The sequence below is a fragment of the Anser anser genome (genome assembly GCF_964211835.1).
Source record: "Anser anser genome assembly, contig: HAP1_SCAFFOLD_129, whole genome shotgun sequence".
NCBI lineage: Eukaryota > Metazoa > Chordata > Aves > Anseriformes > Anatidae > Anser > Anser anser.
Window position 1 is genome coordinate 5105 of NW_028153757.1, and position 16691 is coordinate 21795.

Genomic DNA, 16691 nt, shown 5'->3' on the forward strand with positions numbered 1-16691 from the left:
CCCTAACCCTAACCCTAACCCTAACCCTAACCCTAACCCTAACCCTAACCCTAACCCTAACCCTAACCCTAACCCTAACCCTAACCCTAACCCTAACCCTAACCCTAACCCTAACCCTAACCCTAACCCTAACCCTAACCCTAACCCTAACCCTAACCCTAACCCTAACCCTAACCCTAACCCTAACCCTAACCCTAACCCTAACCCTAACCCTAACCCTAACCCTAACCCTAACCCTAACCCTAACCCTAACCCTAACCCTAACCCTAACCCTAACCCTAACCCTAACCCTAACCCTAACCCTAACCCTAACCCTAACCCTAACCCTAACCCTAACCCTAACCCTAACCCTAACCCTAACCCTAACCCTAACCCTAACCCTAACCCTAACCCTAACCCTAACCCTAACCCTAACCCTAACCCTAACCCTAACCCTAACCCTAACCCTAACCCTAACCCTAACCCTAACCCTAACCCTAACCCTAACCCTAACCCTAACCCTAACCCTAACCCTAACCCTAACCCTAACCCTAACCCTAACCCTAACCCTAACCCTAACCCTAACCCTAACCCTAACCCTAACCCTAACCCTAACCTAACCCTAACCCTAACCCTAACCCTAACCCTAACCCTAACCCTAACCCTAACCCTAACCCTAACCCTAACCCTAACCCTAACCCTAACCCTAACCCTAACCCTAACCCTAACCCTAACCCTAACCCTAACCCTAACCCTAACCCTAACCCTAACCCTAACCCTAACCCTAACCCTAACCCTAACCCTAACCCTAACCCTAACCCTAACCCTAACCCTAACCCTAACCCTAACCCTAACCCTAACCCTAACCCTAACCCTAACCCTAACCCTAACCCTAACCCTAACCCTAACCCTAACCCTAACCCTAACCCTAACCCTAACCCTAACCCTAACCCTAACCCTAACCCTAACCCTAACCCTAACCCTAACCCTAACCCTAACCCTAACCCTAACCCTAACCCTAACCCTAACCCTAACCCTAACCCTAACCCTAACCCTAACCCTAACCCTAACCCTAACCCTAACCCTAACCCTAACCCTAACCCTAACCCTAACCCTAACCCTAACCCTAACCCTAACCCTAACCCTAACCCTAACCCTAACCCTAACCCTAACCCTAACCCTAACCCTAACCCTAACCCTAACCCTAACCCTAACCCTAACCCTAACCCTAACCCTAACCCTAACCCTAACCCTAACCCCTAACCCCTAACCCTAACCCAAAACCCTAACCCTAACCCTAAACCCTTAACCCTAACCCTAAACCCTTAACCCTAACCCCTTAACCCTAACCCCCTAACCCTAAACCTAAACCCAACCCTAACCCCCTAACCCTAAACCTAACCCTAACCCCCTAACCCTCTAACCCTAACCCTAACCTTAACCCTAAATCCTAAACCCTAAACCCTTACCCAATATGGCCCTGCGGAAGTCCAGTGCCCGAGAACTACATATCCCGGCATGCTCTGGGAAACCGGTATGGCCTCCCGGAAGCCCACTGCAGGAAGACTACATATCCCGGCATGCTCTGGGAAAGCAACATGGCCTCCCGGAAACCCAGTGCCCGAGAACTCCATCTCCCGGCATGCTCTGGGAAACCAACATGGCCTCCCTGAAGTCCACTGCCATAACACTACATCTCCCGGCATTCCCCAGACTGCCAACATGGCTGCTCGGTAAGCGGCTTCTCGAGAACTACACCTCCCGACATGCTCTGGAAAGGCAACATGGCCTCCCGGAAACCCAGTGCCCAAGAACTACATTTCCCAGCACAGCCAGAAAATTGAGCCTCGCAGCTTGCTGTAGGACGCCATTTTTTGCTCTGTTACATTCCCAGTTCCGTTTTGTGTTTATGGTGCTTTTCCCACTGTTTTGGGGGTTTACCCTCAATTTTGGGTTTTCACCTCTCCATTTCAGGGTTCTTCCCCACAATTATGGGGTTCCTTCCCCTAATTTGGTGCTTCGCCCCCCCAGTTTTGGGGTTCCCCCTCCATTTTGGGGATTCCCGCCCAATTCCAAGCCCCCCACAATTTTGGGGTCCCCCACCATCCTTTCTTGGCCTGCCACCCTAATATTAAGGTTCTTTCCACCAATGTTGGGGTTCTCACCACATTTTTGAGGTTCCTTCCCTTAATTTGGGGCTTCACCCCCTGAGATCAGGGGCTTTAACCCCAATTTTCGGGGTCCCCACCAATTTTGGGGATTCCTCCCCAGTTCTGGGGGGGTCCACATTCAATTCTGGAATTTCACACTTCCATTTAGGTGTTCTTCCCCGCAGTTATGGGGGTTCCTCCCCTAATTTGGGGGGACGCGACCAATTTTTGGGGTGCCCCCCAATTTTAGAGTCCCCCACCCACCTTTTTTGGGTTTCCCCCTAATATTAAAAGTTCTTCTGCCCAACTTTGGGGGGCCCCACAATTTTGGAGGTTCCTTCCCCTAACTTGGGGCTTCAACCCTTCAAGTTTGGGGGCACTCCTACCCTCTTATTTTGGCCTTCTGCCCTAATATTAGGCCTAACCCCTAAGAGCCCTGACCCCTAACCCTACAACGCCCACGGATCTAACCCTAACTCCTACCCCAAAAAAACCTAGAAACCCTAACCCTAAAAACTCTTACAGGCCTAACCCGATAAAATTTACCACACTAAAGCCCTGAAGACCTACGCCTAAAACCCCTAACCCTAAAAATTAAGACCCTCTAAACCCTAACCCAAAAAAATAAGACTCTAAAGGCTCTAACCCTGGAGACCCTATCAACACTAAAACCCCCCAAAACTTTAAAACCTTAACACACTAACCCCCAAACCCTAACCCTTATAACTCCAACCCTAACAACCTTAAAATCCTAACCCTAAACCCTGGAAACCCTAACCCTGAAACCCAACCCTAGTGCCTTAGCCCTGAAACCTTAAAACCCTAACACCTTATTAGAAACACTCTGTAACCAATACCATAGGCTCAGGCAAGTATCTCAGTGAGGTAGCATTTTTATTCACTATTGCAATGGCAGGCGTCCCACAAGCCACCTACTAGTTCCATAACACAGTTTATATATTTTTTTTTTTCCTCTCGGTGACCAGGACCCTCCCCAGTTTCCCCATTGACTGGGTAGTGATGGGTAGTTTCACAGTGCTTCACAGAAAATACACAGCTGCTGGCCTGTTACTAGTCAATTTTATTTTTTTCTTGACTGTTTTCCTCTTTGAGGTGGTAATGTTTCTTACACCGTGATTTCCACCCAATTGCTCTAAGGATTCTGGTTGTCTGCATTTTACAAGGTTGTCTGTTAAGCTTTCTTATCACTGCAAGCATATATCAATACCACCTTCCTTCCCTCTAAACGATGTAACTCTGTGCAAAAACATTTTTATTCCCACAACCTTGATCCCCTTACCCTAAAATCCTTATTCTCTTTAACCCTAACAACTCTAACCACAACCCTAACCCTTCATATCAACCCCCCGACGCTAATGACACTGACTAATGATCCAAACCCCAAACCCCAGGCAACCAACAAAGAAACAGACACAAAGCTGAAAACTACAAAAAAGGCAAAACCCTGGATACAGACCCCAAATCACAAACACGCTACCAAAATGCTACAGAAAAGCCCCAGACGCAGGCCCCAAGCACTACAGCTAGGCCCCAGAAGCTCTAGACACATCCCAAAGCCAAAATGCAATCCCCAAACACTACAGAAAAGCCCCCAAACACCAGACACAGGCTGCAGAAGTCTACAAGCAGGCCCCAGCCACACCCGGATGCAGACCCCAACTGTCCACAAGCAGCTCCCAACCCACCCCCCCCATGAACTGGACCCCCCACCACCACCACCCAGATGCATGCCCCAGGCCTCAGCCCCAGCCCCCACACCCCAGACTCAGGCCCCAAAGGTGTACAACCAGCTCCCAACTGCCCCCCTCAAAGGGAGGCCCCAAAGCCTGCCAGAGGGCCCTAGAGTGTACAAGCAGCTCCCAACCCCCCCCGGCACAGGCCCCAACCCCCCCCAGACACAGGCCCCAAAGGTCTACAAGCAACTCCCCATCCTCCCCAGAGGCACGCCCCAAAGGTGTACAAACAGCCCCAACCCCCCAAGACCCAGACCCCTACAGCGTAGAAGCAGCTCCCCCCACCCCCCCAAGGCATATGCCCCAACCCCTCCCCCAAGGCAGGCCCTAACAGTGTACAAGCAGCTCCCACCCCCCCCAGACGCAGGCCCAAAGGTGTACAAGCAGGCCCCTACAGTATACAAGCAGCTCACAACCACCCCCCCAAAGGCAGGACCCAACCCCTCCAGATGCAAGCCCGAAAGGTTAAAACCAGCTCCAACCCCCCCCCCCCCGCCCCACCCCACGCAGACGCAGGCCCCAAAGGTGTACAAGCAGTTCCCAACCCCTCCAAGGCAGGCCCCAAAAGTGTACAGGCAGGCCCCTACAGTATACATGAAGCTCCCAACCCCCTCTCAGAGGAATGCCTAAAAAAGTATACAAGCAGCTCCTAACACCCCCCCCCCCCCCAAAAGAGGCAGTCCCCAAAGGTGTACAAGCAGGCCCTCAAATCCCTTAGGTATACAAGCAGGCCCTTCAAATCCCTTAGCCCCTGCGCCAGCTTTATTGGCGAGCAGCGAGGCTGGGGGGGGAGGGGGGCAAGACAGCCTTAAATAAAATACAAATATAAAAAGTGTTATAAATGGCTGTTATAAATCCAAATAGGATTACAATCAAAGTTTACAATTTATTAAACGAATAGAGGCAAGCAAGCAGCGCTGGGTGCGCCGGGAGTCTCTGCTCCCCCAGGACGCACACCTGTTACGTAAGGCGGCTGGTTTTGATGCTCCCAGGCTAATACATATTCATTACTACTTCGAGAAGAGGCAGGGTTATTAGAATTGGTTTCCGGAATCCGAAACCCCTCCCAGGGGCGCCTGCGTATCAGTCTCTGGTGGTCTCTCGGGGCTTGCTCGGGCTGAATGCTGGTTGTCTTCCTCCCAGGCTTTTGTCCTTCAATTGTCCTTCATCTCCCCCTTCCTCCTCGTTTGGGAGCCTCTGCGCCGGATTTCAGAAACTCTAGCAACATCCCCTGCAGTAGTCAGCACTTTTCCCTAAAAACCCCTTTGTTCTCTTATCACCTAGACCCGGGCCTCGATGTTAACCCTTCAAATCCCTTAGTGACACGAATTGCTGGACCATTCCTTACAAAAGGAAGGATAAAATATGTAGAGGAGCAATGGCACACGCGAAAGCCCAGCGCCGCGGGCAGAGGCAGCGAAGGTTGACGGCAGAACAGTGCTCGGTTTGAACACGGAGAGGGAAAGCGAGGGGAAGGTGGCCGAAGCCGGCCGCAGTCTCTGAGCTCTCCTCCTCCTGATTGTTTTCTCTCAAAGACATTTCTGTCTGTGTGCGGGCACCCGGAGCCGGCAGAAGTCCCCGTGAAGTCCTTCGGCAGGACGGAGGGCTGCGTGGGCTCCAGTGAGAGAGGGAGTTAGGAGAATCTTATCAAGTAGAGATAGAGCGCTGACGGCATTAAACTAGGATGCTACTAATTGTCTTTGCTAACTATGGTGCATTGTGCCAATTAACTAAAGCAAGAAGCCTTGGGCCCCTTACCCAGGTCAGTCTCCTAATAAGAGAGCGAGCCTATCTTAAGAAACTGGGAGAAACTGGTCCTGCAGGTGGACAAGAGCCAAGGAGCAACTGAGTCTGTGCAAAGACAAGAGGTCAACTAGCGGTGACGAGGAAGAGTCATCAATCTTCATGCCCACGACCTCCCGTGCTGCCCAGCGCTGAATAAACATACCTACTTTACAATCTCACTGATTGTGGAGTCCCTTTTCCGCAAGTCACCAGCAGCGGTTTCTTCCGCAGAGGTTTTCCCAGAGCCGCTTCAAAGCTTCCCTCGCGGAGCTGGGGCGTCGCAGGGGGTCGTCAAAGCACGCACGCGCACACACACACACACACACACACACAGGCGTTGTTGTCCAAACAGAAAGTATTTACAACAAATTCGACAAGCGGTTTTTCTCTGCCAGCAGCAAATGCCTGAGGGCCCCTACAGCTTCACAAATCATAGCACAAAGAGCCTAAAGTTCCTCTAAAATTTAGGGAAATAATTCAAAATAGATCTGCTAGGGGAAAACGATCACTGGCGGCAGGGTACACAATACACGCGAGCCTCAGCTCTCCTCCGCAGAGTCAGTGCCCACGCCCAAGTGCGACGCTGATGGCACCCGAACATTTGCTGTAGCAGGCAGCAGAGCCAGCAGCTCAGGGGAGCAATTTTAAAAACCAGGAGGCACTTAAACCAACCCTTAATTGACCCAGTTACTGCAGGAGAGTCCCGACTACTCGCCCTGGAGTCCTACTGTCACCAGCAAAAAGCACCAACCAAAGCTTGGGGGAACTTTGGTACAGCACAAGAGAAGGGAGTGGGGGTAGCGTAGCCGTATCGCAGAGCTGCTGCTTTTCACACCATTTTATCATCCCTGATAATTGAAAGTAAGGCCGGGTGGGCTGACCCCACCACCACCACTCCTGGCAGCATGTTTGGTCCACAACGCTAGAATAATTATTCTGCTCCCTCCCGCCCCTACAGCTTCATCATCTGAAAAGATTACAGTCAAAACAATGGCATACACAAATAAAAGTCAAGAGTTGACATAGTAACTCCGGGATTTGGGTATCAACTGTCCGAGAAATCAGAACACCCAGGCTTCACAATGTGCCCAACATCGAGCTGTGCCAAGGGGGGGCGGAAGGAAGAAGCTTTCCGTTTAAGCCTTCAGAGCATCGCTCCATCACTACGTCAATTCACAGCCACCACAGCGTGCCGATGGACATCTTTCTGTGCCAAAAGAAACAAGTGCTTTGTCCTCTTGATATCAAAGGTAGCCACCTATAGTTACGGAACCATGCACAAGACCTTAACTCTGACCAGCAGGAAAACTTAGGACAACTGAGTGCAGATCCTGCCAATTTCTACCAGTTCCAACTGTGCTTTAAGTCTCATTGCAAAGCCTCAGTTAGAAAAAGGATCACCTCGGGGTATCCAACAAGAAGAAGAGTTGTTTTTTTTTTGTTTTTTTTTTTTTTTTTAATATACCATAGGACTATGCAGTTCAATCATCAATCATCTTGGAAAGCTCAAGGAGGAGGTCATCCTCATCCTTCCCTGGGTCCAAGTCGAGCTCGGCTTCCAGTATGCCGTCTGAGAGTTCCCAAAGTAGCGTCTCTAAATCCTCGTCTACAGATACGGGCGCGTTGCCTGTGGAACTCAGCCGGCGTGTCCTTGCTTCTTCTAGCTGGGAAGAAGCTGAAGTCGAGCTTGAGAACTCCATTGGCTCCACAGATTCTGCCTGGCTTCCAAGATGTGCTTCAGGTCTTGGCAGAGCAAGGAAGAGAACAATCAGTATATGCCATTTCTTAACGGGAAATCCCTTTTCTGCAAACCGGCTCTTAAAACCGTAGCCAACCCCTCCTGCACTTCAATCTTACCCAGGGATTGTTATTCAATTAACCCAGGGCGACATTTAGAGCCCAATATATTAGCAGGTACATTTTTCAGTTTGGGGGTTTCTCTGTGAAGCCAGAGCACCTGGAGTCTAGCAAAGATGGTTCAATTGTTGTAGCAAGAGGCACTTTGCCACCTTGCTTAATTTTCCTGTAAAAATGTTAAGAAGTCTCCATCTGCAAATATCTGTTTGCTAAGTTAGTCATTTTTCCCACGGCACACTCAGCAGAGTTTGCTCCCCACTACAGGAAGCTGATCTGCAGCCATCACTTCCCTCTGCTCTCCCTGCACTCTTGTCACCTTGTATGTTTGTTCGGGTGGCATTCTTGAGGACCAAAAGGCAGAGGACACTACTCATCATTTATCACCTCACGAGGAAGTAGGAGAACTTCACCTCATCCTCATTTAGGTATTCAGACAGAGCAAGAAGTCACTGGAAAGCTGTACCGACTTGCAGCATTTAAAGAAAGTAAGTCTAATTAAGCATTCCTGCTAGCTGCTAGAAAGTCATTTCACGTGACTTATTCCTCTGATGGATTTGGGCTTTAATTATCTCAGAACCCTCCTTTTTTCCCCACGTGTGACAGAACTTATGTTTCACTGGGGATATACACCGATTGAGAAAAAGAACAAGTTGTGGTCATCACCTGTTTTGGGGATTTTCTTCAAGTCTGGTGGCTGGGACGTGCTCCAGCGTGGCTGGAACAGCCTAGAAAGCAGCAAAACAGCATTTAGGACTCATGGGTAAAAGATTCCTTACTAGCTTTTTCCTCCATGCTGCTTCTCCTCTGGCATTGCGGAGCCTTAGCCAAAATACAAAACCAAGGTGCTCCTGAAGAAAGTTAATATTCACTTGGAGGTTACTAATGATCTTGTGTCTTTTAAGAACACAGCATTAATGGACAAAATCCTCCACACCAGAGAAATCACAGAATCACAGAGGACTAAGTAAATAGTGCCATTAATCTAATAAATATGGAAGGGTACTACAAGAATTCTGTAGGCAGCTACTGGATTTAAAAGGAAACAGAAAGCCTGTAGAACTTTTGAGTTTTCCATCTTTTCTCCTAGAGGAGGGTGTAAATTTTACAAGGGATCCATTTCTGCATTAGCCCCTGTCCTTACCATAGCTGCTTTTTTGGCTGGAGGTCCCATTGTGTCAGCGTCAGAGGCAGTCCGTGGCTTCACAGCTGCTACAGCAGAGGGAAAACTGCCAGGTGCCTTACGTTTCAGTGCCTTCTTCTTGGGGGAAGCGACTTTCCCATCCCAAGGCTTCGCAAACATGTTAAAGTTGGCTAGAGTAAAAGGAAGAGAGAACTGATACAGTCTTGCTCTGCCTCATGAAAAATCCACGTTCTCTTCCTCATTTCCACGGCCCGTCTACACAGTTAACTGTATTTGGCCAGCAGAATTACACTGCCATTGCCTGGATTCTCAGCAATATCTTCCACATAGTAAACTCCGTCTACCAACAATCCATACAAAGGAACAAAGGAACTGAATAGCTACAGTAAATCATAATCCAGGACGAGGGAAACTCAGACACAGAGCGATCCCAAGTGCAAGCAATACTCTAAGACGTTGTATGAAGTCTAGTAAGATTCACAAATGTTGACAGCTTTTGTATTTAAAGTCTTGCTCCCTCTAGGAAAGGAAAAGCAGCAGGTATAGTAAGACAAGAGAGTGTATGCAACTGTTGTACCAGCTTCCTCTCCCCTGCAGTGATGTCCCACAAAATCTATTAAGTTGTTCTACAAAATCCAAATTTGTAGAGTCATATTCTAGTCTCCCATTCCTGACCTAACATCTGGCTGGCAGGAGAAGAAACGAAAGAAAGCTGGGTACTTGTTTTCTTTGTGTGTTTATTTTCTCGTGTCCCATGAGACAGAGAGAAACGCTACAATGTGCAGTGCATGCAGCCTTTAAGCCCTCCTTATCTCCCTCACACAATCTCATTTTACAAAGTTGATATAATCTTAACAACGAGGCCTTTGATCCTCTGTCATTTTTGACAGAAACTGGCCCCCCACATTAAGACGCTGAAGCATGCTTTACAAACACATACACGTGTCAAGTTAAGCAACACATGCCAAAGAGGAAGGTGAACTTGAACTCAACGCAGGGAGGACTTCATACCATAAACAGATGGCAGAAAAAAACAGAATACCAAAATTAGACTAAAAAGCCCCTCAATGTGTTAATTTTCTAGTGGGAAATACAGAATACCATCACGTAATTAACGAAAACAGACATGGTTGCATGTTCTGGCCCTTCTTTGCCTTTGAACTTTGCAGCCTTAAACTCTTTTATCCTCTGCATTGAAGGAAAAAGCAAAGCAGATCCTGAGCAAACGGAACTTGCTCAATATGGGAAGCACCTCACCGGGGCAGGTATTAAAGCATCTTATTACCTGATAGCTTTGTGTTCCATAACGATTTCTGCCCGGCTGGGGCAGGTCCAGGTTGTGCTGGGGGAGCTGGCACATTTTCTCCACTCTGCTGCATCCGCAGAGCTTTCTCGCGCTTTATTTCTTCCAGGGTTTTAACACACACTTCTCCTTCTGGCTTGGCTTTACCTGCCGGCTCCTTCGACTGCACTTTGCTGGGCCCGGAAAGAGTGAGCACGCTCTGCTTCTTGGGCTCACCCTCAATTTTTGCCCCTGCGCTGGGATCTTTGGTTTTACCATGCCATTCAGCCTGGGCTTTGGCTTGACATTCTCGTCTCTGAAGAGCTCTCTCACGACGGATTTCCTCCAGTGTTTTCACATGGACCTCTCCCTTTGGCTTAGCAGCCTTCCCTGTCATCATCAAGAAATGAGAAGCGCCAACATTTAAAGAGAGTCCAACAATAGTTTAAGTCTCCAAAATTTGTCACAGTACTAAGGAAAACTAAGCCTGAGCGTTCCCAATAACGCATCTTAGGACAATAGCCTAACATTCTCCTCCTCCTCTGAGCCACTTGTTGTATTTTGAAGACCAGCCCTATCCAGAGAGAGTTGCTACACAGAAATGCTAGTTTACTTGATTACTTTTTCAGACTGCATTTCAAATTCCTGCTCCTGGCAGTGGCTCTATTCTAATTGTATATGATGGTTCACAGAAGCAGCTTAAAACCTTGACAAGGCACAAGCGGAAAATAAACACACACCTAGAGCCAGATTTCTGATAGTGGCTGTCAGAAGAGCTTCAGCACTCGAGCAAGAGGAATCAGTTCTTTGTTTTCATTTGAATTCCTTTTTAGGGCTGTATGAAAACGGTCTAAGTTCACGGAAAGGAAGAAGGAGAAAGTATATTTAATAGCCAGTTGTTACCTTTCGCAGTACTAGTCCGTTGAGAAGGTAATCCTAGCCTCTCCTTCACAGACTTGGGAACTTGAACTGCAAAACAGAAAAAGACCAAATTAGGGAGGCTGCATAAACGTCAACTTTGTGTTCACATTCAAAAACAAGGCAGGAAAGGTAACTTTGAATCCCGGTGATTAAGACCTCAGCCAACATGCAAAAAGAAACATCGCAGGAAAAGGACAAACAGAAAGCCTAACTACAAAACCCGTGAATCACATCCAGATGCCTGTTTAGTAGCTGTACCTCTCTTTGGTGCTTTGTCAGCATTTCCCGGAACCTCCACCTTCTTCCCCAGCCTTTCAGCAAGGCTGCGCTTCACCGGAAGGGCGCTTACATCAGCTTCAGACAGAGAAAACAAGGAATATTTTAAGAACATTTCTTTGCAGGAAGATTTGAGAACAGTCAACCACAAGCTTCTATTTTTCAAGCATATTTTCATAAAATTGCCTTTCAGCTGCTAAATGGTTTTTTTGCCATTTCTGCAGTCAACACAGATCTCCACTGCAACGCATTTTCCTCTCATACGTCAAAAATACTCTTCAATGCAGTCATATAGAGAAGGCGGCACCTAAATAACAGCTCATAAAAAGTTCTTACCCACGGAGGCTTTCCGTTTTCCTTGTTTCTCAGCAAGATCTAGTCGAACCACAGGTTCCTCCCCTAAAACAAAAGTAAAATTTTTCTATTTCATAGAAACCAGTAGCCAATAGAAATAGTATACTGTTAGCCCATGTCCAAAAAAAACCCAGCAAGGTACTGTTTTGACAGCTAAACCACACAAACTCATATTTCAACTATAATTAACTTAGAAAAAGTATCCATAGTCTCAGTGTTTGCCTCAAATTCCAGCTGAATGTAGTCGAGAATGAATCTGAGTCTGCTTGACAGCTATACTTTGTGCAGAACAGAGCTGCATAAGCAAGCAGAATATTATTAGGTACAAATGCTGAGAAATATTCCTTTCTAAGGTGAATGTCTATGAGTAGAAGTACTTCTTCACTTCTTTCCCTTTCAAAGGAATTTGCACAACTCTAAACAATATAATTTATACACAGACTCCTATCGCACTACTGTCCACACGTGCCACTGTCAGCCTCTTTAAAGCTTCAGAAATTGCTTCTTACATAGCACTGTCCTCTAGAGCTCTTTCTTCTCGTTACTCTCCTGTTTTTCAGTTATCCCCCTATTTGCATACTGACACATTTTTTTCTTTCTCCTGCTACTGCACTTAACCTGAGCACCAAAGCTTTCCAGTACAACCAGGGACTTTCAGCATAAAAGCATGTTTTGAACAGAAGGCGGCAGCACCAGGAGGCTAACAGGGGTGAATTGCCTTCCTTCTTGCTTAACCTTCCAGTTTAGGAGTAATGAAATCAAAACAAAAGCATGAATTATTACCTTCCTCTGTAGACAGTGTCACAGTTCTCACCACTGTCCGGACATTTTCCTTTTCCGGAGCAGGAAAAATCATAGAATCGACGGGAGGAAGAGAAGATCTTGAAGGACCTTCTGCTCAGAGCAAGCAAAACATAAGGAAGTTTACCAAACAGAAAAAACTATCACGAAGAACAAAAAACTTTAATTATTCATTACTGTCAAACATACAGTGACCAGAGCATGCAAATAAGAGAGGTGACTAGTTTGCCTCTGGTTGCCCTTGGAATTCCCATCTAGAATACCAGCTGGCTGAGAATCAGGTTGCTCGATGCCCCCAGCTAAACATGGAAGTCTATCCCTCAAGCAGCTCCCAGCCACCATCACCTGCCATTCTGAAGCCAATCAAATTTCACTTCTTTGGCAAAATAGTTGGATTCACCAAAGCATAGCCAGCTACCCGGTATTACTGGAAGAGGTTTTTTTTGAAAGAAAAATCATCACACAGGATGAAGGTGAACCGGGTAAGGAAGCAGGGAATATTAACTCACCACCGTGTCTCTTAGTTTTTTCCTTCATTTTCTGCAATTTGATTTCTTCAAGTGTTTTTATTCCAAAATTCAGACCGTCCTCTGAAAACAGAAAACAGTTAATGAGACTAAGGCTTAGAGGCACTCACTGAGGACCACAGATCCTCAGGCTTCTTAGTGCTCAGGAACTTTCAGAAGTATTTAGAATAAAGCCTGTCAACACTCCTCACAAGTGAAACAACCATAGAATCAATGGCATTTTGCCCCTCCTTTCACCCTTCAGGGTAAAAACTGTAGTTTTAATTTTAATCCATTTACGTGATATTAGATCCCTCTATCGTTAGATATGGCTTTCAACAGTGGTTGCCAGGCTGCACGTGCAGCCATTTAAACTCCATGCTGTGACCCTGTTTTGTTCTCCAAAAGGAAAGAAAAGCAGTTCAACTTTCTGACCCAATGGGCACATGATGGTATCAGGGAGAAATGAGATCATGGAAATAACCGAGTCCATTCAGCACCCCTACATTCTGTTGTGTTTTTACGCCACATTGCTTTTGAGTTAATTGTCAAGTTATCCTGCCGATTTATCCTACTACAGGTGCTGGAATACCTTGTTTAGCAGTAGTAGCACTGGCTTTCCGAGTGGAAATCATCTGTAATCCATTTTGGCCTTCCTCAGCTGGTTGCTGGACGGGAGTTTTAGTTTCTTCTCCTTCCGCAGAAAGCTGGTCTGAAGGGGAAAAATCTATTCAGTTATGCATAGGCCAGATTGTTCGTGATTATGTAGCTCATGCAATGACACTTCAGTCCATGGTTCCTATAAAAAAGTTGTTTTTTTTTTGTTTTTTTTTTTTTTTTAATACAGCTACACTGACCTGATGAACTCGTAAGTAGACTACCCTAGGACAAAACATCTAGGACTCTAGATTCTCTCTGCAGCTTTAACTACTACACGACATATTACTCTTCAGACAAAAAAAAAGGAATTTCCTTCCTAGTTTCACATAGAGCTTTACACAACAGACCAGCTAAAGCCAAGAGTGGTTCTAAGCTTTCCTCCAACATTTCAGGTTCTGTCCACTGACTGCCAGACAAAGCCACCAGTGACCTGAGCGGACTGCCTGCCCTATCGCTAGTCAGACCTCAGGTCATCTGTGATTTATACATTCATTTACAGCACAAATTCCTTCCAAGAACCAAAGACTTACACAATCATTTACAGCACAAATTCCTTCCAGGAACCAAACCATGCTCACCATCATCATCTTCATCATCATCTGCAGCATTGATTACAACTGGAGGGTGTGTAGGGCTTGGGACATTTTCCGAGTTTTCCACTTTCATCACCCGCCTTAGCTATGGAGAGGGATTGGACTGGACAGAAAGTTTGTTTTGCTGCAGTGACATCTGAGCCACTTTCAAATCATCGTCCGCGGACTCAGGCGGACTTGGCAGTGTAGCTAGAGGAAGAGGAGGATCATCAGTAATATGGCAGTTTAAAACTTTGACCACAATGCACGAAGATGGTAGCTAAGGCAGATAACCTGCACAGGCAATGAATGCAGCATCTCCTTTTGCCCATCCCGCCACTGTTTACACCGTGAACAATGACTTGCCTTCAAACAACAACACATCTCCCTGCCACCCAGCAGAAGACGAAACAACAGAAAGCAAACTGCAAGGCAAATATCACATAAAGCAGAGAGAAGCTGAGCATGAAAGCAGAAAACAAATACCAGCAGTACAGCAGCAGTACACTCGGTTTAGCTGACCACCTAGGACTGCAGACCTTTTCCTGCACTCACAAATGAACGGTTACCTGATGTCTCCTACACTATTGGCACCCACTAAGTAATATGCAAAATTAATTCTTCAATACTTAAAGAAAAAGGACCTAAACTCACTCTTGCTTGGTGGTAAGAAGACGCCATCGATGTAACGTCCCTTTGCGTGATGAAAAGCACAGTTGGCTTTCTGACAGCCTACTGGCTGCTTCTGCCAGTAGCAGGGAATCTCAGCGCGCTTTTTCTGAAGACAGAAAGAAAGACAAGCTCGTGATAACATGCACCTAAGGTTTGCAAAGAGATGCACAGTTCCAGGTCACGACAGCGATAGGGCTGTCACAATACAGTGCTGAAACATCATTCCAAAGGTCAGTTTATCACGGAAGTATAGTATTTCCGGGCATATTCACAAAGTTTGCAGAAGCTGTAACCACTATGCACGTTTAGCCTTGTCATCATTCAGTTTGAGAAGACAGGCACTCTCAGACATCAGTTTAGGGTGGGTTAAACTAATACACCCAGGATTATACTAGGATTATTCAGAGGGAAAAAGAACATCTTAAATTGCCTACGTTAACTCTATCCAGAACTACTTCTCGGAGACTTCGTTCTTCTGCACCTTTAACTTTCCCCACTGCTTCCTAGCCCAGGCAGCTAGAACAGCATTATCTGAAGGACTCCGGGACACAAGAGACCTGATAGATCATTATCAAGCCTGCTCTCAGGAGGCTAGTACAGCCTGTTTATTACCCCCCTGCTCCAGCAGCTTTTAGCAGTCTAGTTAGCGGTTATTCTGCATCTGTTGAGAAAATACTGTCGGCGTCTAATAAAAGAAAATCTTGCTAAGACATACCTAAGGCATTGATTTTATTTCCCTCTCCTTCCTCCCACCCCCTCCCCTGCTAACAGAAACCAGTGTAATTCCAAAGCAAAGGACTCTGTCCTGCAAAAGCACAATCAGCACACCTACAGCACTGAAAAATGCTTTTGTTGATTTATTTTGAGAACACATCTTTAGGCACTCACATCGATTTCCATGTGTCTGAATCGGCAGACATTCCTGAAACAACGACCCTCCTGCCACAGCGTGCAGACTGTCTCGTTCCCCAGAGCAGCTTCACAGTGGCGGAAGGAACAGTTGTCTCCCTGTAACCAAAAGGAAACCAACAAGGAAAATATAGTACAGCCTCAAAAACGTCCATGCTACTGCCTCAGGTTGCTACGATTGAATTCAGAATCTATCTGGTTATCACGTTAACCAAAGACCAGTGTGCCTCCTCCTCCTACTCTACCCCTTCCTGAAAAAAATGAAAAAAAAAAAAAAAAAACAACAAAAAAACAAAGCAAAGCAAAGCAAAAGAAACCCAGCCATACCTTGGTACAGGTAGAATAGAAATAGAAGTAGCAATCGTCTCCTTGTTTAGACATGCCGACAAGTTCTGATAACAAGCTCGGGTTCTCTCCACAGGGACTTCCTCTGCTCTTGGAGAGAGCTGTCTTCACCCTTGCTTGGGCTGAAAGTCTTCCACTGGCTTGTGATCAGTGAAATCTTCTTTTTAAAAGTAACCCTAAACAAAGTACCAACAAGTGAAAAATAATGAGTAACAAGCATTTTTCCAGCTTTCTTCTGTTCATCAAATTAGTCTCTTGAGGAGAGCAATGCCTTGAAATCAGCTGTTACGGGAACTAACACAATATTAAACTAAAGTTCTGTAAAGCTGCCAGGAGCTTTGTCAGCAAGTGTTCTCTTCCACGTCCTCAATAATATGCCTTGGAGCACATCCGGAAGCCTGAAAAGGGAGTCACTTCTTCAAAAACCACCTGATCATACATGCAAGGCAATGATCAACTATGGCTACGAGTAACTTCTACAGAACGCAGTATGACGCATTAAATAGCACGTTCCAGTCACTGTGGGTCTTCGAGTTCACCTACCTGGACAACCTCAGCAAAGTTATCGATCTTCAAAGACTTCCAGTTAACTTCTCCTGGAGGCCGAACCAACACTGAATCCGTGAATTAATGATAAAGGGGTAGGAAGAATTTGCCTCCTCACTTTGCCAAGGGAGCCTCTCATCCACAATTCAAACATAGGATGTGCTTTTAAACAGCTTATAAC

The 16691-nt window shown here is 46.5% G+C and overlaps 1 pseudogene across 1 annotated transcript; it reads right to left on the minus strand.

The window, feature by feature from the left end:
• Positions 1–6451: 6451 nt before the first annotated feature.
• LOC310891558 (zinc finger CCCH domain-containing protein 11A-like) lies at positions 6452–16135 on the minus strand (annotated as a pseudogene). Its single transcript has 13 exons — positions 15947–16135; positions 15599–15718; positions 14693–14816; positions 14045–14248; positions 13399–13518; positions 12810–12890; positions 12283–12393; positions 11482–11544; positions 11128–11223; positions 9952–10338; positions 8667–8836; positions 8189–8250; positions 6452–7411 (listed from the first exon to the last, which is right to left on the minus strand). The product of its transcript is annotated as a zinc finger CCCH domain-containing protein 11A-like (transcript).
• Positions 16136–16691: the final 556 nt, after the last annotated feature.